This window comes from Schistocerca piceifrons, chromosome 4 (genome assembly GCF_021461385.2).
Source record: "Schistocerca piceifrons isolate TAMUIC-IGC-003096 chromosome 4, iqSchPice1.1, whole genome shotgun sequence".
Classification (NCBI taxonomy): Eukaryota; Metazoa; Arthropoda; class Insecta; order Orthoptera; family Acrididae; genus Schistocerca; species Schistocerca piceifrons.
The window spans coordinates 763,822,052-763,834,784 of NC_060141.1; the positions used below are offsets into that span (position 1 = coordinate 763,822,052).

Here is a 12,733-nt window from a genome sequence, read left to right on the forward strand (position 1 = left end):
TTTGATGGGTTTTTACTGGATAAATTTACATTGTGTGTGAAGCTTTCTTGTTCTTCGTTCTTTGTGCTACACGTGAAGATATTTTTGTGTTTAGAGTCATTCACTCATGTGAGATTTGTGATAACACTAGTTCATTGTGTAATAGATTCTGATTTCATTTCTTCTGTACATGTATAGGGCTAGTTGAGCATGATCTAGAGAGGCAACGAGAAATCTTAGCCAGGAGTATTCAATGGAATCGGAGGATGTCGCCCTAGAAAGTTCTGCACATGACGTGTCAGTCAGCGGTAGGTGCGTTGCCTGAAACCCAGGAAATTACCAACAGCCGAGCAGCATGAAACTAACTAGTGAGGCTTGTGAAAAGGAGTCCCCTATTGCTGAAAGCAGCTCGAATCTCGGAAAACTGAAGATGTTCTATTATGGGCGGAACAAATGCTAGAGAATGCCGAAGCAGACAGAAAACAAGAGGATGTTGACACGATAAAAGCAGAACCACACAGGAAAGAAGCACAGAGGAGAGACAGGAATTCAGAGGAGAAAGATAAGAAAGCCGATGCAGAGAAGAAACAATTTTGGGAAAAAATGACACAATTAGACTGGAGAATTCACTGAAGAGCCAAAGAAACTGATAGACCTGCCTAATGTCGCGTAGGGCCTCTGCGAGTACGCAGAAGTGCAGCAGCACGACGTGGCATGGACTCAACTAATGTCTGAAGTAGTGCTGGAGGGAACTGAAACCATGAATCCTGCAGGGCTATCCATAAATCCGTAAGAGTATGGGAGGGGGGGAGGGGGGGGGGGGTGGAGATCTCTTCTGAACAACGTGTTGCAAGGCATTCCAGATATGCCCAATAATGTTCGTGTCTTGGGAGTTTGGTGGCCAGCGGAAGTGGAGCGTTTCTGGAGTCACTCTCTAGAGATTCTGGACATGTGGGGGGCGGGGGGGGGGGGTATCGCATTGTCCTGCTAGAACTGCCCAAGTCTGTCGGAATGCACAAAGGACATGAATGGATGCAGGTGATCAGACAGGATGCTTACGTACCTATCTAGCCGTATCAGGCGTCCCATATCGCTCCAACTGCACACACCCCACACTATTACAGAGCCCCCCGCGATCTTGAACAGTCCCCTACTGCCAGAATGAGATTTTCACTCTGCAGCGGAGGTTGCGCTGATATGAAAGTTCCTGGCAGAATAAAACTGTGTGCCGGGCCGAGACTCGAACTCAGGACCTTTGCCTTTCGCGGGCAAGTGCTCTACCAACTGACGGCTACCCAAGCACGACTCAAAAATGGCTCTGGTTCAAATGGCTCTGAGCACTATGGGACTTAACAGCTGTGGTCATCAGTCCCCTAGAACTTAGAACTACTTAAACCTAACTAACTTAAGGACATCACACACATCCATGCCCGAGGCAGGATTCGAACCTGCGACCGTAGCAATCGCGCGGTTCCGGACTGCGCGCCTAGAACCGCGAGACCACCGCGGCCGGCAAGCACGTCTCACGCCCCGTCCTCACAGCTTTACTTCTGGCAGTACCTCGTCTCCTACCTTCCAAACTTAACACAAGCTCTTCTGCGAACCTTGCAGAACTAGCACTCCTGAAATAAAGGATATTTCGGAGACATGGCTTAGCCACAGTCTGGGGGATGTTTCCAGAATGAGGTCTTCACTCTGCAGTGGAGTGTGCGCTGATATGAAACTTCCTGGCAGATTAAAACTGTGTGCCGGGCCGAGACTCGAACTCGGGACCTTTGACTTTCGCCGTGCGTGAGTTGTGCTTGGGTAGCTCAGTTGGTAGAGCACTTGCCCGCGAAAGGCAAAGGTCCCGAGTTCGAGTCTCGGCCCGGCACACAGTTTTAATCTGCCAGGAAGTTTCAGTCCCCTACTGATATGCAGGGTCCATGGATTCATGAGGTTGTCTCCATACCCGTACACGTCCATACACTCGATACAATTTGAAACGAGATTCGTCCGACCAGGCAACGTATTTGCAGTCATCAACAGTCCAATGTCGGCGTCGACGGGCGTAGACGAGGTGTAAGCCTTTGTGTCGTGCAGTCATGAAAGGTACACGAGTGGGCCTTCAGCTTCGAAAGCCCATATCGATGATGTTTCGTTGAATGGTTCGCACGCTGACACTTGTTGATGGCCCAGCATTGAAATCTGCAACAATTTGCGGAAGGGTTGCACTTCTGTAATTTAGAACAATTCTCTTTAGTTGTTCTTGGTCCCGTTCTTGCAGGATCTTTTTCGGGTCGCAGCAATGTCGGTGATTTGACTTTTTACCGGATTCCTGATATTCATTGTACACTCGTGAAATGGTCGTACGGGAAAATCCCCACTTCATCGCTACCTCGGAGGTTCTGTGTCCCATCGCTCGTGCGTCGACTATAACACCACGTTCGGAGCATATCAGACAATAAAATCATTTTCACAAAAATGGAATGGTTCCACCATCATAGAGCAAGTAGCTTTTTCAAGAAGTAATTATTGTTCCGTATTTCACGTTATATGTTTCAAATCAATAAGGTTCTTCTATCACATAATTACTAAAATAGCATATGTTCTTCCACAGCAATCCAGTTGTCCCCACACCAAGTTTCATCAAAATCAGTTCAGACAGAGTTACTTTCGCTTTTATACAGAGCGATTTTTTTCACTGTGTACAAACTCTAGGGATTGATCGATGAGACGATCATCATCGTCATCATCATCATTTAAGACTGATTATGCCTTTCAGCGTTCAGTCTGGAGCATAGCCCCCTTATAAAATTCCTCCATGATCCCCTATTCAGTGCTAACATTGGTGCCTCTTCTGATGTTAATCCTATTACTTCAAAATCATTCTTAACCGAATCCAGGTACCTTCTCCTTGGTCTGCCCCGACTCCTCCTACCCTCTACTGCTGAACCCATGAGTCTCTTGGGTAACCTTGCTTCTCCCATGCGTGTAACATGACCCTACCATCTAAGCCTGTTCGCCCTGACTGCTATATCTATAGAGTTCATTCCCAGTTTTTCTTTGACTTCCTCATTGTTGACACCCTCCTGCCATTGTTCCCATCTACTAGTACCTGCAATCATCCTAGCTACTTTCATATCCGTAACCTCAACCTTGTTGATAAGGTAACCTGAATCCACCCAGCTTTCGCTCCCATACAACAAAGTTGGTCGAAAGATTGAACGGTGCACAGATAACTTAGTCTTGGTACTGACTCCCTTCTTGCAGAAGAGAGTTGATCGTAGCTGAGCGCTCACTGCATTAGCTTTGCTATACCTCGCTTCCAGTTCTTTCACTATGTTACCATCTTATGAGAATATGCATCCTAAGTACTTGAAACCGTCCACCTGTTCTAACTTTGTTCCTCCTATTTGGCACTCAATCCGTTTATATTTCTTTACCACTGACATTACTTTCGTTTTGGAGATGCTAATCTTCATACCATAGTCCTTACATTTCTGATCTAGCTCTGAAATATTACTTTGCAAACTTTCAATCGAATCTGCCATCACAACTAAGTCATCCACATATGCGAGACTGCTTATTTTGTGTTCACATATCCTAATCTCACCCAGCCAGTCTATTGTTTTCAACATATGATCCATATATAATATGAACAACAGTGGAGACAGGTTGCAGCCTTGTCTTACCCCCTGAAACTACTCTGAACCATGAACTCAATTTACCGTCAACTCTAACTGCTGCCTACTATCCATGTAAAGACCTTTAATTGCTTGCAAAAGTTTACCTCCTATTTCATAATCTCGTAGAATAGACAATAACTTCCTCCTAGGAACCCGGTCACATGCCTTTTCTAGATCTATAAAGCATAGATACAGTTCCCTGTTCCACTCATAACATTTCTCCATTATTTGCCGTAAGCTAAAGATCTGGTCCTGACAACCTCTAAGAGGCCTAAACCCACACTGCTTTTCATCCAATTGGACCTCAACTAATACTCGCACTTTCCTTTCAACAATACCTGAGAAGATTTTATCAACAACGCTGATCAAAGAGATACCTCTGTAGTTGTTACAATCTTTTCTGTTTCCATGTTTAAAGATTGGTGTGATTACTGCTTTTGTCCAGTCTGATGGAACCTGTCCCGACTCCCAGGCCATTTCAATTATCCTGTGTAGCCATTTAAGACCTGACATTCCACTGTATTTGATGAGTTCCGACTTAATTTCATCCACCCCAGCTGCTTTATTGCACTGCAATCTATTGACCATTTTCTCCACTTCCTCAAATGTGATCCTATTTCCATCATCATTCCTACCCCATTCTACCTCGAAATCTGAAACATTACTGATCGTATTTTCACCTACATTGAGCAACTCTTCAAAATATTCCCTCCATCTGCCCAAGGCATCCACAGGATTCACTAGCAGTTTTCCTGACCTGTCCAAAATACTTGTCATTTCCTTCTTACCTTCCTTTCGAAGACTGCTAATTACACTCCAGAATGGTTTTCCAGCAGCTTGACCCATAGTCTCCAACCTGTTTCCAAAGTCTTCCCAAGATTTCTTCTTGGATGTTGCAATTATCTGTTTGGCTTTGTTTCTTTCTTCAACATAACTTTCTCTGTCTACCTGAGTTCTAGTATGTAGAAATTTTTGATACGCCTTCTTTTTCCTTTTACGGGCTGCCTTGACTGTGTCATTCCACCAAGCTGTTTGCTTCATCCTACTTTTACACACTACTGTTCCAAGACATTCTCTAGCCACTTCTAGTACTGTGTCCCTGTACCTTGTCCATTCCTTTTCCAATGACTGTAATTGACTACATTCAGCTAACTGGTACCTTTCTGAGATCGCTGTTATGTACTTGTGCCTGATTTCCTTATCCTGAAGTTTCTCCACTCTTATCCTCCTACATATGGACTTGACCTCCTGCACTTTCGGCCTCACAATCCCAATTTCACTGCAGATTAAATAATGATCAGTGTCATCGAAGAATCCCCTGAATACACGTATGTCCCTCACAGCCTTCCTGAATTCCTGATCTGTTATTATATAATCAATGACAGATCTGGTTCCCCTGCCTTCCCAAGTATACCGGTGAATGTTCTTATGTTTAAAAAAGGAGTTTGTGATTACTAAGCCCGTACTGGCACAGAAATCCAAGAGTTGTTTCCCGTTCCTGTTGGCCTCCATATCCTCTCCAAATTTACCCATAACCTTTTCATACCCTTCTGTTCGATTTCCAATCCTGGCATTAAAATCACCCATGAGCAGAACACTGTCCTTGTCCTTTACTCTAACAACTACATCACTGAGTGCCTCATAAAAACTATTCATCTTATCTTGATCTGTCCCTTCACAATGCGAATATACTGACACAATCCTAATTTTCTTGCTAGACACTGTCAAATCTAACCACATCAGTCGTTCGTTTACATATCTTATTGCAACTACTTATTGCAACTTCTTTCCTGATGTAAAGCCCTACACCCCATTGTGTTATTCCTGCTTTGACTCCTGACAGGTAGACCTTGTATTCTCTCACTTCCTCTTCTTTCTCACCCCTTACCCGAATGTCACTAACAGCTAAAACGTCCAGCCCCATCTTACTTGCAGCCTCTGCCAGCTCTACCTTCTTCCCAGAGTAGCCCCCATTGATATTAATAGCTCCCCATCTCATTACCATTTGTTTGCCAAGTCGTATCTTAGGAGTCCCTGGTTTGTCAGTTAGAGGTGGGACTCCATCACCTCCAAAGGTCCGAGAGATTTTGCTCTGATTGTTGCCAGCATCATATTTAAAGTACCAGGGAAGCAGGTTGCTAGCCTTACTTGCCCCGAGTCCCATTGGGTTTTACCCCTAACGGTTGAGGGACTAACCGGTGGATTTGGTAGTCTTTGCCGTATGAGCACAAAGGTGACCACGACTCAGAATATGTCCGAGATGCCCAGCCTTCTTCCAAAGTAACTGGTACCCCGACTGTCGGGACCACTTACTTGGCCACTCATACGTTGCCCGTGGTTCATGAACTAGGACATGACTACAGGAACCCACACCATGAACCACCGATGAGGCGATACGAAACAAAAAAGATCTAGTGAGCTTAGGTCCGGAAATGAATGGTTTCCATGCCACAGACCATTTACCTAATCATACATTGTTACAGAGACTACAGTCCAATACACGCTGTACTGTGCAACCACAGTACAGTACGTGTAGAAATTGGTTTCCATGTGCCTCAATGTATGCATGTACGCGCCATAGCGTTTTCTGTCTCACACGTTCACATTGGCTAGGCTGCATCCGAACAGTGTCAGAAGCAGCATGAAAACGCTGCTCCAGTGTCTCCATATCTGGAATGGGTTCTGGATACACGATAGTTTTGAGATGGGCCCATAACCAGAAATCGCAAGAGTTGAGATCCGGTGAACGACCAGGCCATGCAACTGGATCCCCTCATCTGATCCATCGATCAGGGAAGACGTGATTGAGATGCGTCCGGACGTTAATGGCGCCGGCCGTTGTGGCCGAGCGGTTCTAGGCGCTTCAGTCTGGAACGCGCGACCGCTACGGTCGCAGGTTCGAATCCTGCCTCGGGCATGGATGTGTGTGATGTCCTTAGGTTAGTTAGGTTTAAGTAGTCCTAAGTTCTAGGGGACTGGTGACCTCAGATGTTAACTCCCATAGTGCTCAGAGCCATTTGAACATTTTTTTGAACGTTAATGGCGAAGTGGGCTGGAGCACCATCATATAGCAACCACATAACCTTCGAATCCTCAATGGGTACTTCTTCCTGCAACCGTAAGAAACGCCGATAGTTTCGGCCCGTTAGGAAGGGAAGATTGGCCCCTAAATAGGTCGCCAATTATGCCGGCTCACACATTCTGGCTGCACTGATGCTGATGATTTGATGTCACCATACCGTGGGGGTTCTGAGTACTATCGCACACATGACTGTTACAAAAGCTGATGACATCACTCCGCGTAAAAGTGGTCTCATCTGTGAATAGGATCGATGATACAAATCCCAGGATCGTAGTTACCTGGAGAAGAAACCAGTGACAAAACTGCTCCCGATGTGGAAAGTCTGTCGCTAGTGAGGCCTGCACACGGTGTTTGTGATAAGGGTAGTAACAACTGCCATCGAGAATGTTCCACACGGCAGACTGGCTTACCCGCTACTCGCGGACCAGCTGCCTGGTACTGACACGGCGGTCGCCTTCCACAGTGTTAATCACATTTTCCTCCAGGTCTGGTGTCCGAACATTTCGGGTAAGTCCCTTATGATTTCCTGCTTCCTGAAACGACCCTCTCGCAGACAAACGGTGAATAAAAGTTACAAACATTGAATGCTGTGGTTGTTGTCGCCGGGGATAGGTCTCTTGATACTACCTTGCTGCCCGCCGCCCGTTGCCATTTGCCTGTCCGTAAGTACAGGGTTATTAAAAATGATTGAAGCGATTTCACAGCTCTACAATAACTTTATTATTTGAGATATTTTCACAATGCTTTGCACACACATACAAAAACTCAAAAAGATTTTTTAGGCATTCACAAATGTTCGATATGTGCCCCTTCAGTGATTCGGCAGATATCAAGCCGATAATCAAGTTCCTCCCACTCTCGGCGCAGCATGTCCCCATCAATGAGCTCGAAAGCATCGTTGATGCAAGCTCGCAGTTCTGGCACGTTTCTTGGTAGAGGAGGTTTAAACACTGAATCTTTCACATAACCCCACAGAAAGAAATCGCATGGGGTTAAGTCGGGAGAGCGTGGAGGCCATGACATGAATTGCTGATCATGATCTCCACCACGACCGATCCATCGGTTTTCCAATCTCCTGTTTAAGAAATGCCGAACATCATGATGGAAGTGCGGTAGAGCACCATCATGTTGAAAGATGAAGTTGGCGCTGTCGGTCTCCAGTTGTGGCATGAGCCAATTTTCCAGCATGTCCAGATACACGTGTCCTGTAACGTTTTTTTCGCAGAAGTAAAAGGGGCCGTAAACATTAAACCGTGAGATTGCACAAAACACGTTAACTTTTGGTGAATTGCGAATTTGCTGCACGAATGCGTGAGGATTCTCTACCGCCCAGATTCGCACATTGTGTCTGTTCACTTCACCATTAAGAAGAAATGTTGCTTCATCACTGAAAACAAGTTTCGCACTGAACGCATCCTCTTCCATGAGCTGTTGCAACCGCGCCGAAAATTCAAAGCGTTTGACTTTGTCATCGGGTGTCACGGCTTGTATCAATTGTTAACGGTAAGGCTTCTGCTTTAGCTTTTTCCGTAAGATTTTCCAAACCGTCGGCTGTGGTACGCTTAGCTCCCTGCTTGCTTTATTCGTCGACTTCCGCAGGCTACGCGTGAAACTTGCCCGCACGCGTTCAACCGTTCCTTCGCTCGCTGCAGGCTGGCCCGTTGATTTCCCCTTACAGATGCATCCAGAAGCTTTAAACTGCGCATACCATCGCCGAATGGAGTTAGCAGTTGGTGGATCTTTGTTGAACTTTGTCCTGAAGTGTCGTTGCACTGTTATGACTGACTGATGTGAGTGCATTTTAAGCACGACATACGCTTTCTCGGCTCCTGTCGCCATTTTGTCTCACTGCGCTCTCGAGCGCACTGGCGGCAGAAACCTGAAGTGCGGCTTCAGCCGAACAAAACTTTATGAGTTTTTCTACGTATCTGTAGTGTGTCGTGACCATATGTCAATGAATGGAGCTACAGTGAATTTATGAAATCGCTTCAATCATTTGTAATAGCCCTGTAAGTACGATGTTAGCAACCTCTCGATTCCAATACGGAAACATTGTGTACAACGCTGTATCATATCCACTACAAGGTGAGTTAACAAATGAAGTGAATCGCACACAACATTACCAACTACTATGGCAGGAGAGGGCAGTAGGGCATGAATATGAGGAACAGTACCACCCTCTAGGAGGAATCCATGCGTACTATAACTCTGGCTGCCTGGTACAACGTGTATCAGACCGCAGGCTCTGTAACAAAGTGTGATTGAAATAATGGCCTGTAGCATGGAAACCACGCTTTTCCACATATAAGTTCGTTAGACGTTTTTTGTTCTGTATCCTCTCATCGATCAAGCCCTAGAGCTTGTACACGCTCAGAAAATCGCCCTGTAGTGTTACTATGAATTTTCCCTGATTGCACATCCACATCCACTCTTAGGTTCAGTCACTGCAAAACGTCAGGACTGGATCATCACGTGCCGGGATATTGTTGTGCACAGCTGTAAACGTGCTAATCGAGTCGTACGAGTGTTTCAAGAGCAGGGCTGCTGTGGGCAGATGCGAGGGGGGGCCGGGCAGCAGACATAGCGGACAGCAACCCTGCATCTCCTAGGGGACGGCCGAGGTTGGTGGAAGGTCTGCGAGTTAGCCTCAAAGCTACTGTCAACGGCGTGTCGGTCAGTGCACTGCAGCTGTCGACAGACAGCAGGGTTTGCAAACTCTTCGTTACAGCAGCAGCAGTCCCTTCAAAGAAGTGCAGCTGTATGCAACAACATTATAAAACCGAGTTGCATCTCAGACAAACTAGTTTTCACCGTTTATCGATTTTTTTGTGAATTATATATAAAAAAACAGCATCAGTAATTTTTCACACTCATTTACTTTGCATTGTGTACACATGGCAGACACCACCATTACGTAAAGCAACATATTTTTATTCACTAGGTTGAAATCACTAGATTTGATTTTAAAAATATTTCATTTATTTTGGGTCATTTTGAATTCAGATCAGTATGTTACGTAACCTGTAAACAGTAAAATCAAATAAAGAGATTTTATCTACTGTAGGGGAAATAAGATGTTACTTTAGTTGATGTTAGTTTTGGATTCTCACGAGCCATCATGTTCACGTCACGTCCTTCTGACACAATTCGTCTCCGCGTCACTGTTGTATAAACAAGCTATTTTAGTACTGTGATTTCCACATTTCGACACGGGAGAGAATTATTGCGTGGCATCTAAACTTCCTTGTGTTGTGGTAAGCATGTAGCGTAAGTTTGAATTTGGTCGGCACTGGTCCAAGGAATATGCAAGTCACACACAGATTTACATTATTACAAAACATTTTTTCATTAATTAAGTAAATTAAGACCATCCTCCTGGTATCAAGCCTGCACTGTAAACCCAGGCTGAAACTTAATTTTATGATTAATTTTATGAGGAACAAAGGTTACTGGTATTGTATTTTGATACTGCTAGCGTATTTTATGTACAAGGGACGGTCGAAAAGTTTCTAGCCAGAGATAGTTACTGTCTGGGGCGATTCTAGAAGTCGGTCGGGGGGGGGGGGGGGGCTAATGGGGAGGAAGAATGGAATATCGCTTAAAAAAAGGAGAGTTGGGGTTCTCCATCGACAAATTGGTGAAATTTGGTTTTGCTTAAAGTGGTTCTTGGTAACTGTTTCGGAGATCAGGGTAAAAAATGTGTATTAAAAAATAATATGACGCCCATTTTAAGTTAAAAGATGTTTATTGGTTTAGATAGTAAGCTGTTTGCCACTCTTATTCTTTGGTTAAAATGTGTTTGAAATACATTGCAACCTATATTGCTACGTAATTATAAAAAAATGATTGAATCTGTTGGAGAAATATATTCGCTGATTTCTGAAGTCATTTCGTCCAGTGTAATATGATGCTCCATTAGGGGCGGGGGGTGAGCTATAGCCCCGCCTTGCCACCGCCCCTGATTACTGTAATGTCTCGCACAAACAACAACACCTATTTTTACGGTGATCCTATGCAAGTCAAATTTCGCGGCTCCAGCTTCGTTATTGTTGCCGCTAGGATGCGTTGTATACCATAGTGTACGCAAAAATGGCGAATATAGAGAGAATCAAGAACCGTGCTGCTTTGAATATCTGCATTTGAAGGGAGTGACGCCCGAGAAAATTGCGGATGACATGCGGAATACACGTAAGGACAGTGCTCCGTCTTACGCAACAGTGAAAAACTGGGTGTACGACTTCAAACTTTCAAATGGTTCAAATGGCTCTGAGCACTATGGGACTTAATATCAGAGGTCATCAGTCCCCTAGACTTAGAACTACTTAAACCTAACTAACCCAAGGATATCACGCACATCCATGCCCGGGGCAGGATTCGAACCTGCGACCGTAGCGGTCGCGCGGTTCCAGACTGAAGCGCCTAGAACCGCTCGGTCACTCCGGCCGGCGACTTCAAATGTGGAAGAAGAAAGGACGAATGTGGAAGATGCGCCAAGGAGTGAAAGGCCTGTTACCGGTGCCACCGATCAAACGGTGACTGCAATTCACGACACGATTTTGCAGTTTCGTCGAACAACGTAGCAGCCCATTGAAACCACATTTGGAATCTCCAATGGGCGTGCGTACTCATGATGTTGTGGGTATTTTGTGAATGCGGAAAGTTTCATCTCGGTGGGTGCCGAAAGAGTTGAATAAAGATCAGAGATGGGAGCGTGTGCAGTGTTGTGAAGAAATCGTCTTTGAAGCGGTTGAAGACGGCTTTCTTGCAAGTTACGTGACGATGGACGAAATGTGGGTTCACCAATTTCATCCTGAGACAGAACAACAATCACAACAATCAGAAACATCCTTCATCTCCTATCCCACAAAAATTCCGGGTGCAAAAATCAGCCAGTAAGCTGATGGCATCGGTTTTCTGTGATGTAGAAGGGGTAATTATGGTAGATTACTTGCAAGAGGGCGTAAATATCAATGCATCATACTATTGCACCCTCCTGCACCGTTTGAGAGAAGAGACAAAGAAGAAAGGGTGCGGAAAATTGGAGCACGGAGATCTTTTGCATCGGGACAAAGCACGGGTGCACAAAGCATTCGCAACACTGGAAACTCTGCGTGATTGTGGGTTGGAATTGTTACGCCATTCGGTCTATTCTCCAGATTTGCCTCCATTAGACTTTTTTCTTTTCTCAAACCTAAAAAAAACATCAAGGACTACGATTTGAAAGTGATGATGCAGTGATTGATGCTGTGAACGGTTGGTCGAAATCGAAGACCTTTTATTTCAATGGTTTGCAGAAGTTATCTGAGAGTGCCCGCAAGTGTATAAGTACAGGGTGATTCAAAAAGAATACCACAACATTAGGAATTTAAAACTCTGCAACGACAAAAGGCAGAGCTAAGCACTATCTGTCGGCGAATTAAGGGAGCTATAAAGTTTCATTTAGTTGTACATTTGTTCGCTTGAGGCGCTGTTGACTAGGCGTCAGCGTCAGTTGATGCTAAGATGGCGACCGCTCAACAGAAAGCTTTTTGTGTTATTGAGTACGGCAGAAGTGAATCGACGACAGTTGTTCAGCGTGCATTTCGAACGAAGTATGGTGTTAAACCTCCTGATAGGTGGTATATTAAACGTTGGTATAAACAGTTTACAGAGAATGGGTGTTTGTGCAAAGGGAAAAGTTCTGGACGGCCGAGAACGAGTGATGAAAATGTGGCACGCATCCAGCAAGCATTTGTTCGCAGCCCAGGAAAATCGACTCGCAGAGCTAGCAGAGAGCTGCAAATTCCACAATCAACTGTATGGAGAGTCCTACGAAAAAGGTTCGTTATGAAACCTTATTGTCTGAAATTGGTTCAAGCACTGTCTGCACCTGATAAGATTAAAAGAATCGATTTCTGTGATTTTATCCTTGCTCAAATGGAAACAGATGAATCTTTCGTTTCAAAGATTGTGTTTAGTGATGAAGCAACTTTCCACACTAACGGGAAAGTCAACCGTCACAATG

The 12,733-nt window shown here is 44.9% G+C and overlaps 1 non-coding gene across 1 annotated transcript; it reads left to right on the forward strand.

Moving 5' to 3' along the window:
• Positions 1-1,778: 1,778 nt before the first annotated feature.
• Positions 1,779-1,853, forward strand: Trnas-cga. The gene has a single exon. It is a non-coding gene; the product is annotated as a tRNA-Ser (tRNA).
• Positions 1,854-12,733: the final 10,880 nt, after the last annotated feature.